The following is a 15,369-nucleotide window of genomic DNA, read 5'->3' as shown; positions in this document are numbered from 1 at the left end:
AGAAAGAAAGAAAAAAGAATAAAGAAAGAAAAGAAGAAAGAAAGAAAGAAAAGAAAGAACCGAAACAGGACTAGAAAGAAAAGAAAAGAAAGAAAGAAAGAAAGAAAGAAGAAAGAAAGACAAGAAAGAAAGAAAGAAAGAAAGAAAGAAAGAAAGAAAGTGAAGTAACAAGAGACACAGGAATAATACCAACCTCAACACACAATGAAGTATCAGCGGGAACTCGCAGCTGCTTGTAGAACGGGGAGGGCGAAACATAAGGTGATAAAGAAAAACAAAACAAAACAAACCTAAGAAGACTTTAGGGAATCGTCTCGTGTCGTGCAGACATGTGATTTCTTGGTCTACATCAGCATACACCACTCGATGCCCGATCGATTCAGTCGGGCGTGGTGGCCAGGTGGGAGCGCGGTGTCTGTCCACTGCTGTCCACTCTTTGCAAGCTCCGCTGCACGGATTGATTCCAGCGCCGGCGTCGAAAGGTAACGGCGCGAAGGTGACTAGCCTGTCAGGAAAGAAGGAGCGAGTGAATAAATAAATAAATAAATAAATAAATAAATAAATAAATAAATAAATAAATAAATAAATAAGGTAGCAAACAACTTGAAAGATGCGAGAATTTTTTTAATCATGAAATTTGTTTTGTCTTTGTTCTTGCTTGACAAAATTCTCCTTCTTTAATATTATTATTATTATTATTGTTATTATTATTATTATTATTATTATTATTATTATTATTATTATTATTATTATTATTATTATATTATTATTATTATTATAGTTGTTGTTTTGTTGTTGCCTGCCGTGATGGTCTAGTGGTTACAGTGCTCGACTGCCGATTCGAAAGCCGCGGGATTGAATCCCGGCCGCGGCGGCCGCAAATTCGATGGCGGCGAGTATGCATGCTAGAGGCCCGTGTGCTTAGATTTAGGTGCGCGTTAAAGAACCCCAGGTTGTCGGAATTTCCGGAGCCCTCCACTACGTCGTCCCTCATAATTGTATCTTCATTTTGGGACGTTAAACGTTAATTATTGATAATATTGTTGTTCACGTGTTCTTTGTTAGGTATATAAACATAGAAAAAAATTGGCCGAGTATCTGCTTGCTTCGCTGCAAATGTCGTCTAAAGACGATAGAAGAGGTGCTGCGTGAGATATGGACGCCATCTGGCAATACGTCGGGAAACATGAGTGCTGTGTTGTGGGCTGGTAGTCCCGGCGCAGCAGCAGGCGAAGACCGGCGGTGACCAACGCGACCGGCGGGGACGCCAGCCAGCCCGAACACGCGGTTTGGCGCGAAGCTCTGAAGCAGAAGAAACGTCCGCACTCAACGAGTACTCTCCACACACTCTTTTATTTACACGTCGCCTGGGTAAAACAGGAATGTCAGAGCGGCGCCCCATGGCATTCGTACAGTGCAATACAGAACCGAAACCGAAACACAACAATGAGCTCGTGCAGAGGGCACGGAGGAAGGCATGTTTCAGCGCAGTCGCATTTTCAGCGCAGCTTAAGAAACTAGGGTCTTTAGAATTAGGTATGTAGGCATTTTCTATTAAAGGAACAGACTACCTAATACTTACCTAGTGATGTTGCGCCTCAGATCTGCGTAATGTTTGCTTTTTGATCGACAATGTACACAAGTATGAACCTAGTCTGCCGTTCAAGATGGCTGGCCCTTGGGCAAGTGGTTCAACACAAGTTCAACACAAGTTGGAAACAAAAAAGAAAATTTCCCTTCTAAAGACTTCGGCGAAATTGACAGAAAATGACTCTGCATACCACACACGCCATCCTGAGATATGGAAAATTCAAAAATGCCGCGCGACTTATGGAAAGCAAATGCTCAGGTACACATTACCTACATTACTAAATGAACTTGCCAAAAGATGGTACGGACGTAGCTTTAATGACTTTGAATGAGTTACGCAATACGTATGTACAACTGTGATTGTTTCTTTTTGTCCAATGTACTACATATGTTTGTTACCTTGATTTGAAATTTAGCGAATTTCCAGTAGTTTTGATATGTACAGAATAAATATAACAATTACTAAGAATTGTAATATAGAGAAGTTTTTGTAGTTCAGATGTGTATGTATGCTTTTTTCCTTTATTGATGCCTTTACGTACTTCCTTTGTGCTTTTTTTTTTCCTTTACGCGTTGCTTTCTACCTCTATTGTTGTTGTAATTTCACACCACTGTATGCCATAGTCTGGTGCACGGATCTAGTCAAGCCTTTTCAGGCTTTTTGTCCGTGCACCAAACATCTGTCAGATGTTGAATAAAAATTGAATTGAACTGAATTGAATTGAACTTTGGCCGAGTGGCTGAATCGAGTGACGTGCCGACAAACAGAAACAGAAAGACAGACCAAAATTTCTCCGTTTAAGTACCCCAAGAAAGACTATCGTCTTTTATACACAAGGTACTAAGAGAAAATAGGGACGGAGCTGGCTGCCACTGCCATCGAGAGAGAGAGAGAATGAGATCCTTGTGATAGGGAAAGAGTGGGGAAGAGAAATTTGCACAGTGTATTAGAGGTGCACAGCGCCTGCCTACTCTTCGGTAGGAAGGAATAGCAACAGGATAAGGAAGATAGGAAGATGAAAATGGGGAAGAAGTAAGCATATCACTGCAAACGCGTGCGAAAGAGACGTGTTGGAAATGGAGGCAGGAAGGAGCCAAAAATTTCCGCGCGTTTCTCTCGTCATCAGAGCAGCTACCCTCCCGACGAGCCCAGCAGGCTGAGGACGAAGAAGTCGAGTCCCGGTGCGGCCACTGCGAAAGAAAGAACGGTCACGTATGGTGAAATTGTCATGCGTTACCGTAGGGCAAGATCGGAGTACCCACCCCCTGACAAGTCGCTAAATAAGCAACAGTAGACAACACGGTGATTATTACACACACGAACACTCCCTACACTCAGGCTGTACAGTCGCATATACCCGGACGTTTACACACCACAATGCAAAGCTTGCGGGGTGGCTCGCGCCAGCCTCGACCACATTATCTGGGCATGTCCCGCAGCGACGCACACTATCAAACACAGCAAGAACCCTAAACTTAAGATAACCACACCTGAGCAGTGGGAGGCTATGCTGCTCAGCGCGTGCCCGGATGACCAACTCTGGGCAGTCCGGCTGGCCGAAGACGCCGCCGAGACCCAAGGTCTGGCCGCCGCCTGAGGAAGGGGGGCCCCGGTAGGGCTATAGTCTCCCGGCCCCCGCCTCCCTTGACCCCAACAAGGACAAAAATAAAGTTATGTCTCTCTCTCTCTCTCTCAAAGCGCTGTGTTACGCCATGTACCGAATGCGCTCACTTTGTCAGGCAATGATTGAAGCGTATTGGCTCAAACTCATTGTAGACGTGTCAGGCTTCAGCGGCAGGAATATAGAGCATGAAAGAGGACGCAAGTTGCTTTCTAAATGCCTGTGAGTAATGCCGGGCTGGGTTTTTACATGCTAAAACCACGATATGGCTTTGAGGCATGCCGCAAGGGCGAGACTCCGGCATAATTTCGGCCACCTGTTGTTGCTCAACATGCGCCTAATATGAGCACACGGGTGTTCTTTGTATTTCGCCTCCATCAAAATGCGGGTGGCGTGGCTGGGTATCGAACCCATGAACTCGAGCTTCGCAGCGCGATATACCTAACGCGCTAAGCTACCGTGGCTGGTTAATAATCCCGTGCCTATTACGTTTTATTCTTGCACAGTTAGTAAGCATTAAGCGCAGCGTACACTAAGTCGCGCAAGTCCGGGCGTTTCAGCTTCTTCTCTTAACCATCCGTACAGAATGGTTTGCTTGGGTAGCGATTTAGCGCACGCCGGTTCATGATGATGATAATATTCGATCTGCGACACACGGCAAATCTCGACCGTAAGCTCTGCCGTAATAAAATTGATTGATTGATTGATTGATTGATTGATTGATTGATTGATTGATTGATTGATTGATTGATTGATTGATTGATTGATTGATTGATTGATTGATTGATTGATTGATTTAGTGATGATCGGCTGAAGAAGCATTTTTCGAGGGGCCTGTTTTTTTTTAAACACAACCTAATGAAATCAACACAAAATGTAATTACGGAACACCTAGTAGACTTTCTTTGTAGTTTCATATATACTGATTAATTACGTATTACTGCGTAATTCATGAATATCTCGATCTTATTGAGCGCCTTAAAGCAACACGCTTCGTCGTTATTGAATACTCGCAACGTCACCGCACAAGGTGTTCGCCAACGTCCAATTACACAAGCGCCATTACGTGTCATTGCTGCCTCAGGCGAGCGGCCGCAGCTATGCGGAAGTGACCTCGTGACCTTCCGCTTTTGCTAATGAACGCCGTGTAAGACCGCGCCGCCGTTCTTGTCCTCATTTTGCTGGTTCGTTGTGCTTATCGCGATTATCGCATCGTAAATTATACGTAGCCCCCTTAATGTCGGCTCAACCAGGCCACCAGTCTTTATTTATCCAAGCAGATCGATAAAATCGGTTGCGAAAGACCAGAGTCCGATAGCTACCTAGGAAGTTCGCTTTTATTTTTATCGTCATACATATCAAGGCCACGCGGCATAAATGTCAGTGGCGCATAAATTAGGCTGGTAAAAGCGATCGCGAAAGGATAAACGGTTAACCAACGCAAATCTGCGTGTCCTTTTTCTTTTTTTGTATCGCTGAGCATATTTCCAGCAAATAAAACGAGGTTCTATGGGTCTTTTTTCGGTCGGCGTAAACGATAAAAAACTAATAATAATAAGAACTTCCCCGGGTGAAATTTTGACAAGAATATCCAGTGATGCAAATTTGTATATACTAAGCATATGATAAGTTCTCACGGACGAAACACACAATAGTAATTCAGTATGGAGTTTGTGTAAACCTTGTGTCATTCACTCGCATACGGGAAGTGCTGGATAATGTTGTGTAAGTGCCGCTTAATGCAGGCTGTTTGTAGGATGGTCATGTCGCCTACTGTAGCATGCATACTCTTATGCCGGCGTAATAATTTACAGCCGGTTTCTTACTGTGCTTCTGACTCGCTCCATGGAATGCCTCCGACGCTATACCACAATTACCCTCAGAAAATTCTGGCCCACTTAAGAAATAATTGTCTATGTCCCTGTTTTCCTGTTCCACGTAATTCAAATAACCACCTTGCAATCGGGGTTGTGATGGCTTCCAAGAAAATAACAGACCACTGACCCAATTGTCAGGATTTGTCAATTACTTTTTATCGCTTGTGACACTTTCCTTCTACAAGTGAAATGTGATAATTCCGGTCAGCGAGCGCGAAGTATTAGGATAAAGGAGAAAATTCGTTTTACGTGCCAGGACCCCGATCTAATTGAGGTGCACGTCCTGATGAGGCTTTCCTCATAAATTTTCCATATCCAGGGGTTCTTCGACTGACATCCTATTCACGATGCACCGGCGTTTTTGCATATCGCCCGAATCTGAATACGGCCGCCAGCGCCGGTGTCGAATTCGAAACCTCGTACTGGAAAGATCAATGCCGCAACAACTGGGCCACCGCGTCAGGCGATGCAAAAGGTGCAACTGCACGTGGTGTAATTTGCATTCCACAGTGAGAGAGAGGAACAGAACATGAATTCCGGGGCGTTAAGCGCGAAAAACACGACATGACTGTGAACCGCGCCGTAGTGTGGGATTACGCACTAATTTTTGACCACTTTGGAGGTTCCTGAAGTTGTCCTAAACCTACGCACGAAGGTTGTTTTTTTTATTTGTAATTCGCCCGACTTTACCGCGAATCGAAACATGGACCTCAAGCTAAGCAGCACAAGGCCGTTGCAACTAAGCCTCCTCAGCGGGTAAAAAGAAAGAGCGTGTGTGAAAGACAGAAGTAGCCAAGACGAGCGTGGGAATGGCACCGAAATGTGACTTTAGCAAAACGTCCTCTGAAAACCTCTTACTAGTCACGTTAACCATAACTGGCCCTTGCGTCATTAAACACCATATATCATCATGATCATCATCACCGGCAGGAACCCTCTGACCTGCTAACCTTCGCAGGCGTAACAGAAGGAAAGTAGTGCGTAAGGAATCACTAAATGTACAAGTTTTGTATGACGGGGGTACTCTATGTACCCATTCGTGCTTAATAAAATCGTTCTCAAGGTCTCAAATGTAATGTCCTGGCTCACCTTACTGCCAACGTTTCCGAAAAATCAACAACGTCGGTATAAGGAGGCCGCCGGTATTCGAACCCCCCCCCCCAACCCCTAGCTCCAAATACTGTGTCTCTTCACTCCGTTCTCATCGTAAGAGCCTCAGTGACGGGTGGTCGGGAAGATGGGGAAGGCGGGGGGGGGCGGTGAAACTGCGCCCCCCTCTCCCCTAATAGAAAACCCTGAGCACGCCTATGTCTGCGCGAGTCGACTCACGAGTGAGTTTGCCGACCTGCCGCTTTCCGTCAACAACTTGATACCCGGCGTTTCAAATTGATTTTAGTACTACGATTCTTCAGAAAAGCCTTTGTCGAAAGTTAACGCCTGTCTCCTGTATCCTATGTTCTCCTCTCTTAGGGCTATCATGTTTGTTTCTGCGCTGTGAACTGCTAAGCCCAATAAAATGTTTCGCTAAAGCAAACGCAATACTTAAGACCACACTCTCTCTATTTCTCTATTTTGTCACTGTATTCCACTCACCCACCACCAATGCATAGTAGCTAAACGAATATATGTTATCACTGACATAGGCAGGGAGTGTGGTTGAGGGGCGTTCAACCCCACCCCCCTCCCCCAATTTTTTCACTTTTGCATGTGCATATACACATACACGCATGCAAACAAACGCACGAGCATACATAAATGGTAGTTGAACTGCCCCCTCTAACCCCCCTCTCCCTAAGAAAAAGAAATTCTGGCGACGCCCCTGTGTGTTTTGCTCAACTTTCCTAACATTCCTTCGTTCGATGCATCTCTCGTGTTTTTTCATACTACTGTGTTATGCGTTTTTTTTTTAGTTTATTCTCGAGTGGACACCATCCTCTCGATCATCAGTAGGTTTTGTTATCGTCATCGAGTGGTTAAGCTAGCCATAGCCAAAAAAAAATCACTACGAGACAAGCCGCAAGGAAGTGTCCGATCGACCCCGGTCATTATTCCTGGTCCGGTTGGGCACCGAAATGGGCCGGCGTGATCCGTCCGCCCTTGTACGTACCTCCCTGCCCTGGGGTCCACCGGGTGCACTATAGGGTTGCACGGTCATCATAAAGCACGCGTGCAGGGAGGACTGAGACCGCGGATGCGAGGGGCTTTACGACCGCAACCTCCGGTGGCGCTCAACGCGCGACAAGCAGCGGCAACGCCTCCGCCGGAGTAGCGGGGATAACAGGGCCGATAACACGGTTCACGAGAGCGCTCGTAAATTGCGGCCGCGAGGCACACATACATGGAATCCTCTGGGGGATGGCAATTCTACCGTGTATCCACCTCTCAAACTGTACACTCGCTGTCTACACCAACTACGCCCGGATCGGTGCGTCTACCCTCTACAGAGGGCGCCACTAGACACACCAAACCTGACGCAGTTTCGTAGTACATAAGGAGTACCGCTTGAATGGAAATGATGGATTCCATTCATATGTGACTCCATTCCATGTATGACTTCCATTCAAGGAAGGAAGGAAAGAAACAGAAATCCAGAAGGCAGGGAGGTTAAACAGAAAAGCTTCCGGTTAGCTACCCTACACAGAAAGATTGGGAAAGGGAATAGAAAGATGAGAGAGAGAAAGAAGGACGGAAAGGAAACAAAGGCAGTGCATTCACTGAAGCGTGCGGGACTGCACCACAAGTAAGAGGCGTTCGCACAAGCCCCTCGTCCTCAGAAAGCACAAGAGTGCCTTCACTGCCTTGTGGGCCGACGAGACATGGGGACGGTGTTCTACTAGCACCGGTACGGAAAGTGACCGATCGTCCCGTCGTCGGTCGTCAAGACCCTGATAAATTTCACCACATACGTCGTTTATAAAAACACATAGAGCTTAGTACGAAAAACAAGAAAGTTCATTTCGTTTGACTGACCTCTGTGTGAGCGCATGCATTTCTGTTACCGAGAGGCGAAATTTCGAATAATGCTAGAGTAGCGGGTCTGTTGGCATGCGATTACAATATACACAGTACACATAAAGAAAAAAAAAGAAGACGGCAATACCGCTAACCTTTTTTTTTTGCTCTCTTTATGTCTTTTTTGTGCGTATCCATTGCGCATCGTAGCAGGAAGACATCCTGCCCATTTTCGCTTTCCTTCAGTCAACAGTCACGCAAAACACACATACAAAACAACAATAGTTAAAATCGCGTCTACACCACCGTACAACTATACTAATCCTTTCGTTGTAACCCGCTCGCTACGATCGCAAAAAAAAAGAAGGCTTTCATCCTCTCTGTAGACTTCTCGCACTGTACCTTTCAAGGGTGTCGGCAAAACTACCCCTCCCCCTCCCTGCATGCCTCTTCGTCGCCTGCTCTTTCTGTGCAACCCAGGGCTGGGTGCGGTGATTGGCTGCATCAAATATGCACGACCTTCAGCCGGCGGGTCGCGCAAGATAGCCGAGCAAACCACCACTGCTATTATGACGGCGTGAGCGTCGTAAATAGGAATTAGCGAGCGCGCGCCCCGTATCCCGCCCGACAGGCTCGTCAATATTTATAACACCGCCGTGGCTTGTAGCCGCGAACAGCGTGGAGTGGACAGCGGACGACACCGTGGGGGCGCGGCCGGCCCGAGGCCATCGATGACCGCCGCAGCTGTGAACTTTACTGCCGTCACCGTTAACTGTGCCCCCTCTGAAGATATTCATATTTGAATATGGTTTATGCCTTCTTTCATAGTTGCCAGATTATCCAAAGTCGGCGATACTGTTGCTATTCGTAAAATATTCCTAAAACTGTTTAACACAAAGGCTTCTTTCTTTTAACCCACAGCTGAAAAATCTACCATAAACGTGTAACGTTACTTTCCTGCGTACCTTGTTTTTTTTTATGTCTTTTTTAATGATACACGTTCTACGCACTGTCCTGCAGGGTACTGTGGGGTACTGTAGCACTTTTTTACTGCTCTTTTCTTTCATTACTGAGTTAAAGATAAATAAAGCGTTGAATTGAATTGAATACGGAAAACACGCTAACATGCCCGTTCTAGTTCGCTGGCGAGGGGGACGCAGATTCTCCAGTGGCTAGCCTTCCATACCTTCTGTAAAATGATATTTAGTGTTGTTATGCGAGAGGAGGGTCTCTCACGTAACAGTACCCATCGGCGACATTGTGTCAGTCCGCCAATGGCCTTCAGTATTTAAAATTTCGCTGCAGAAAGGAGCAGCCAGTGCCATATAACGGCGTCAACATATCCTAAAAATTATACTTCATAACCGCTAGACATTAGCTGCAAGATGCGTGGTCCCTCTTTCGGTGGTGGTCCACCGAAAGAGGGACCACGGCATGGTTAAAAGAGTGTATAAAAGAGGGAAATGAAAACTACGATCTCCGCATCTAAGGTCGTCAATTAGATTTATGTGAAAGAAGCGCATATGAGAATGACTTTGCAAACTTTGTCTTTATATTAATGAAACCGGGTCCAGTAGCGGCTCGGGTACCCTAATTAGCAACTCGCTGTAATAATTCTATAATTTATTAATGCCATCTCACAGACAGTAAATTGCACAACGTGTGTTTGAGCAAGTATCACCACCGTCAGGAAATCGGTCAATACACTTGTGATGCAACTTTATAGGTGCTGCGTACTAATTATGCAGGACACATGTTCAAAACAAGACCTTATTTCATTACGAAGCCGCTGAGCCTTGGCCACCTGCTTGGCCGGGACGGCTGACTTTTAAGTTTTCACGCGTAGTGCATTAGTGGCGCGGGATTGTAAACGTCGTCATGCAAAGCCCTTGCTACGACAAGCACCTGACCCGCGGCACTTGAGGCATTTAGTCTCAAAAGCTTGGCGTGTTACGCGTGCACTAACTGTACGTGGCCCCATTTTGGAAGCACCGCAAACGTCGAAAAGGAAAAAGTTACAACTGCTTCACGGATAACTCTTCAAGGGCTGAGGTTTGCGGAGCCTTCATGTTCCAACAACGCTCCAACGAGCGCCAACTTAAACGTCACTGAACACGCGAAAAAGTGACGCCTTGCTGACTACAAGAATTTCGGGCCCGAATGATGCCTGCTCGCCCTTGAGAGATCACGCAAATCCTTTTGCGTTCGCCAGTCCTGCTCTTTCAAAGGTAAAGCGCGTACATACTTTTTCTACGTCTCATACTTGTTCAATAGTGTTGCCGCCTCCTGTCGGTGCAGCCAGCACGAGTGGATGCGTCCTTCATCGCCTGCTTGATGGAGGTCGCTGACATGGGGATACCCGTCCCGTGCGTGGTGTTAAGTGCCTGCTGCATCCTTTCTGTTCAACAGTTTTGCACAGTACTGCTTTCCCCATGGTGCTGAGCCATACTTTCTTAACGTGTGCAGAACGTCAATGAAAGAATGATTTCAATCAATCAATCAATCAATCAATCAATCAATCAATCAATCAATCAATCAATCAATCAATCAATCAATCAATTATTCAATCAATCAATCAATTAATCAATCAAACTTATTCCCACACCAAGAGAGGAATAAAACTAACAGGGCTCCTTGCATCCGCCTCCGTAGACTCGATGACGAAAGCCATGTTCTTATTTTCCTTCTTAATCTATGTATTGAAGTTCCCGCACCCCGATCAGAAAGATTTCTGCAATTTACGCGGTTTCGCGATGCCTCCAGGTTCGGAGGCATTGTAAGCTTTCCGCACCTCACCTTGCTTTGCATTGCCTCCGGGATCAGCACACCTTTCACCAAGCAGCGATGTCATGTGATGACGTCACCACGTGACGTCACGTTATGTGACGTCAAAGCGACTTCACGATGACGTAATATGATGATGTCATTTTGTGATGATGGTTATTTGCATCAGTCGTGTTGACGCCGACGAGGGAGGCCGGTCAGTTTTCGTGATTTAATGCAGCATGCAAGGTTATCGCCTTAAAAGTAGATGGCATGTCAAAAGTTGCCCAACTGTAGCTCGAATGTGCCTGTGAAACTATTCGTTAATGTATCGCGACAGCGTGCGATGAATTGCACACACATTTGGGCAATATAAATAATAAAAAAGAACTGAACTACACGTGCAATATATCAATGGGATACAAAGAAGACAGATAGCTAGAGCAGCTCGAAATATGCAGCACGTCGTGACCACTGTCGGGAAAAAGCGGCAATGGATGAAGCTGCCTGACGAGAACAACATGCTGCCCTAATGAGACGCAGGCATTCTGGAATTGCAGAATTGTTAGAGAGAGAGAGAGAAGCCGCTGCTGGAACAGTAGATCGGCAGAAAGTTCAACAACAGGTCAACAGAAGGTCCACCTCGGATTTCGCCTTCATATTCTTAGAAAGTTGCCTCCCTTGCAATATTTTGCTGCTTGAAAATCTTTCTTTACCATAAAAATTGGCTTGCCTATGCGCCATAAAGACAGCTTTTTGAATTGAAATGGTGCATATGCTGCCGGAAGAATTTTTTTATCTAATTTAAAAGGCTTGGGCCCGCTGGCAATAGCTTAGTCAAATCGGTTGATGGTTTGATGGCCTGGACGACCTTCATGAAATATTTCATTGAAGAGAGCTCGAATCACCGGAGCCTCTTTGTGCGTCGCCTATGCTAACGTAGACGGCACAGATACGGTACATTTCGGCTCCATGCGCAAGCACTCCTGGGCCACCTCCTAGAACATTTCTCACAATAGAGTATACAGTACTCGGAAGCGTTCACTCTTTCTCCTGAGCACACAGCGATATGAGACGGCTTCTGCGCTCCACCGTAGCGAGTGTGTTGCTGCATTGCTTTCTGATAGTACACACTCGCTGTCGACGTTTATTAGCCCCGAGAAGTTGGCGTGGCGCCGCCTGGCGGGAGGCCCGGGTGACGTCACGGCACGGACTCTTCGACGCCCACCGTGGCGCGCCTACATTACGTGCGCTCGCTTCGTACGCTGTTCTGCTGTTTGCGGCCGCTTTTCGCCTGTCTCAAACTTCTGATGAATGATGAAAACAGCATCGATAATGCTCGTAGTAAAAAAAATAATGCTCGCAGTACAATCGCCAACGGTGCCCGCGCTCCATCGTATACAGACTTTGATCAGGTTTGTTGTTGTGTCGCGCTGCTAACCTCGAGGTCGATTCTCGGCCACTGCAGCCGCATCCCGACGGGGGCGAACAGCAAGGACATGCATGTGCTTAGATACAGCAGCACGCTAAGGAATGCCAGGCGGTCAGAGTTATTCCACAATGTGCCTCGTAATCAAGTCGTGGTTTTGATACGTGCGACACCATATTTACATTATTAGGTTGCGCTGTTCACGGGCGATTCGTTCCACAGATGCGATGGTTTCACTTCCACAAGGGTTATTTGCATCGGACGCATGCGCGTATCTGCGGACAGTGTTCTTGCCGGTGTACCAAGCCCCGCGTATAGTTACAAAAACACATGCAGTAATCGAGGCTCGCAAAATATCTCGAAAAAAAAGCGCTTTCCTAGAATACTGCTGCAGTTGTGCTTGTTTTTCTTGTGTACTCGCTCACTCATCACCTTGTTTAGTTTCACGTTTTTTGTCGAAATAATTTCGGGGCTTCATTTCACTGCAAAAACAAGTTGATGTTAATTGCGGACACTTGTTATTGCTGCCAGGTTGTGTCTTCGTGCCGCATCGTCAACGGCGGACTATTGCACTCGCGAGTATCAAGTTGGATAGCCAGTTCGTAAATTAATTTTCCTTGCATTTGATTACTCCTGACCATCATCAACCTGTGTGTGGACATGAAGTGCGAGACCAGACATTGACTCATTGAGGCGAAGGCCATTTAATTATTACGTTAGCCACGTCGCTGAGAACGCCATCGAAGCAGTTCAGAACGCTCATTTCGACTTTCAGGAATTAGTTTTGGAAGCGATTGCTATCAGCAGTGCTCCCACGTGAACTTAACATTACCGCTTCTGACGCGGCGGTTGATCGGACCAGCAGTCCATGCAAATCAGAGTACACGGCCACATAATCCCAGACAACTGTTGAGGAGAAATCATTGCATAATCCAAGTATACCAACACCTCAGTGTTTCCGAAACTGTTTTGTGTGGCAGCACTATTTTGTTTAATGTTGCGGATATATTAGGTGATTCTTCATGATAGACAGATTCATCTAGAGTGTCCTGTAGCAGAAAGCGCAACTTTGTCAAATAACTTAGATAATCTGCCCGGGCCGACATAACTTGGATGACCGACAACCGTTCGCTAGTAGTGAAAACATCCACCTTCGACCGTGCGAGATTTGCATCACAAGAAAGCAGTAGCCACCACCGTTTTGAGAAAGAGTGGGTGCAGAAAAAGGCTATCATCGGCCGCGGAGCCAGCGAGCCCTTGCCATGACGTCATATCGCTGCGACTGCCGCGCCGCCGGTGTTCGTTCTCGGGGCTAATAGAACCAACTCAGTTCCACAGCTCCACTAGCGAACCGGCACACAAAGCTGAGGAGCGAACTTACGGCGCTACTGTTCCATTTTGCTTCATTTGCGATGTCCTCCGCGATCAGTTCCATCAACGCGCCGTTGCTATCAACGGCGCGCTGCCGGAACTAATCGCGGAGGCGACGCATCTGCTGCCGCGAGCTCAGACGCGCGAGCCGTGTTCGCTCTCTTCCTTGCGTCATTGTTTGCAAACGGTGATCGCTTGTAATGCAGTTCATTCGAGTTTGCGCGCGTGAATTGGACAAAACTGAGAAATGCCATCTTTCTGCGTCGGGTTGCGCGAGCGAGCGCAAACGGGGCACCTGTAATCGCTTCTTTGAATAACTGTAGGAACTTGCAAGAAATGCCTTGAGGTTTTGAACACCCATTCCGCAATACTCGAGAAGATGGCAGCCGACTTGACTAAACCTCACCGAGCTTAGAGAATTCAAGTCGGGCTACCTTCGTCAGCCGCCGTTTTGGGTTGTACACCTTTCTCACGAAAGTGAAAGCCGTACTGCGTTTGGCCACTCTTTTTGGGTGACAAATCTAAGTATCCAGGCCTCTGGTATTTTCGCCTCCATAGAGAATGAGACCGCCGGGGCCGCGATCGAACCCACAGCCTTCGGGTGAGCCACTGTCGACCACTGCACCACCGTGGCTGTGGTACACTGCTTCGCGGCATGTCGATATTTGTGCGAATGGACAGCCAGACGCGTGAGATTGATACCATTATTACATTTCAAGTTTGATTATATTTCGGCGTTTACGGAGCACGGCTTGCGAAATGTTTGCATTTTGAAGCGGTCGAAGTTACTGAAAAAGTTTCCATGCCATGAACCTCGATATTCAGACGGCGGCTGCACTGCTCTAGTTCATTTAGCATCACTATTGACCGGAGCGCATATGCGCAGTGCTGCCAAACCGGATGTGTGCACCTGTCAGTGGCGATGACTGGATGGCGCGCTAATTCTTGCCGCTATTCGCGTTTCTTTTGACGCCGATAGTACTTTAACTCGTTTCGCTTTCGTTATAAGCACAATAAAGGAAAATATTGAAGCTACATTTTCGGTATGATCAAATGATTTATGAGCAGAAGAATAAAGAGCCCATTGAGCCTAATTGAAAGAATGAAACGGAATTTCTAAATCTTGAAGGGACACTATCTCTAGCCACGGGAACTGACACCTTCCCAATCTTGAACGACGAAAAATAAAAGACGAATAAGTTCTTACTCTACAAAACCCGTAGTGTTCCTTTGTTCTGCACGCAGTATAATTTCTCTAGCGCTCCGCGCAGTCTACGCTGCACGCAACTTGCGCGCACATCGAATTAGGTAGACGCGCGGGGGCATCCCTCCTTGCGAAATCGCTGTCTCGGCGTAAGACGGCCGGCGTCCCCTCCAGGCGCTCCACGGTTTGTCTTCATTAGCAGCGCTGGATGGCCAGCCGGCCGGCCACGAGGGCTGGCCTTCGATGCCAGATTTACGATCGTCCTGGGATATCGTCTTCCCACTGTCTGGCCACCGCAGCGCCCTTCGTGGAGAGACGAGGGGATATTGGGAAGTGCTTGGGAACATTAGGGTTGGCGCGAGGGATTTTCCCTCGTCTACCAGCCACGCGCTCTTGTATAGAGGTACTGGGACCTCCGGCAATAGGAGTGTTCGCTACGCAACACGTGTAACGCGCGGTGTGTAAGAGGTTCCCTCGATGGTTCTGGCAAATATGACGTAGTGTGCGCATTTCTGTTTCCACGTGCAGCGATTACGTTATCGTAGTGCCGGTGGCTGCCCT

This window comes from Rhipicephalus sanguineus, chromosome 7, assembly GCF_013339695.2.
Source record: "Rhipicephalus sanguineus isolate Rsan-2018 chromosome 7, BIME_Rsan_1.4, whole genome shotgun sequence".
Taxonomy (NCBI): Eukaryota; Metazoa; Arthropoda; class Arachnida; order Ixodida; family Ixodidae; genus Rhipicephalus; species Rhipicephalus sanguineus.
This window is presented reverse-complemented; position numbering follows the sequence as displayed.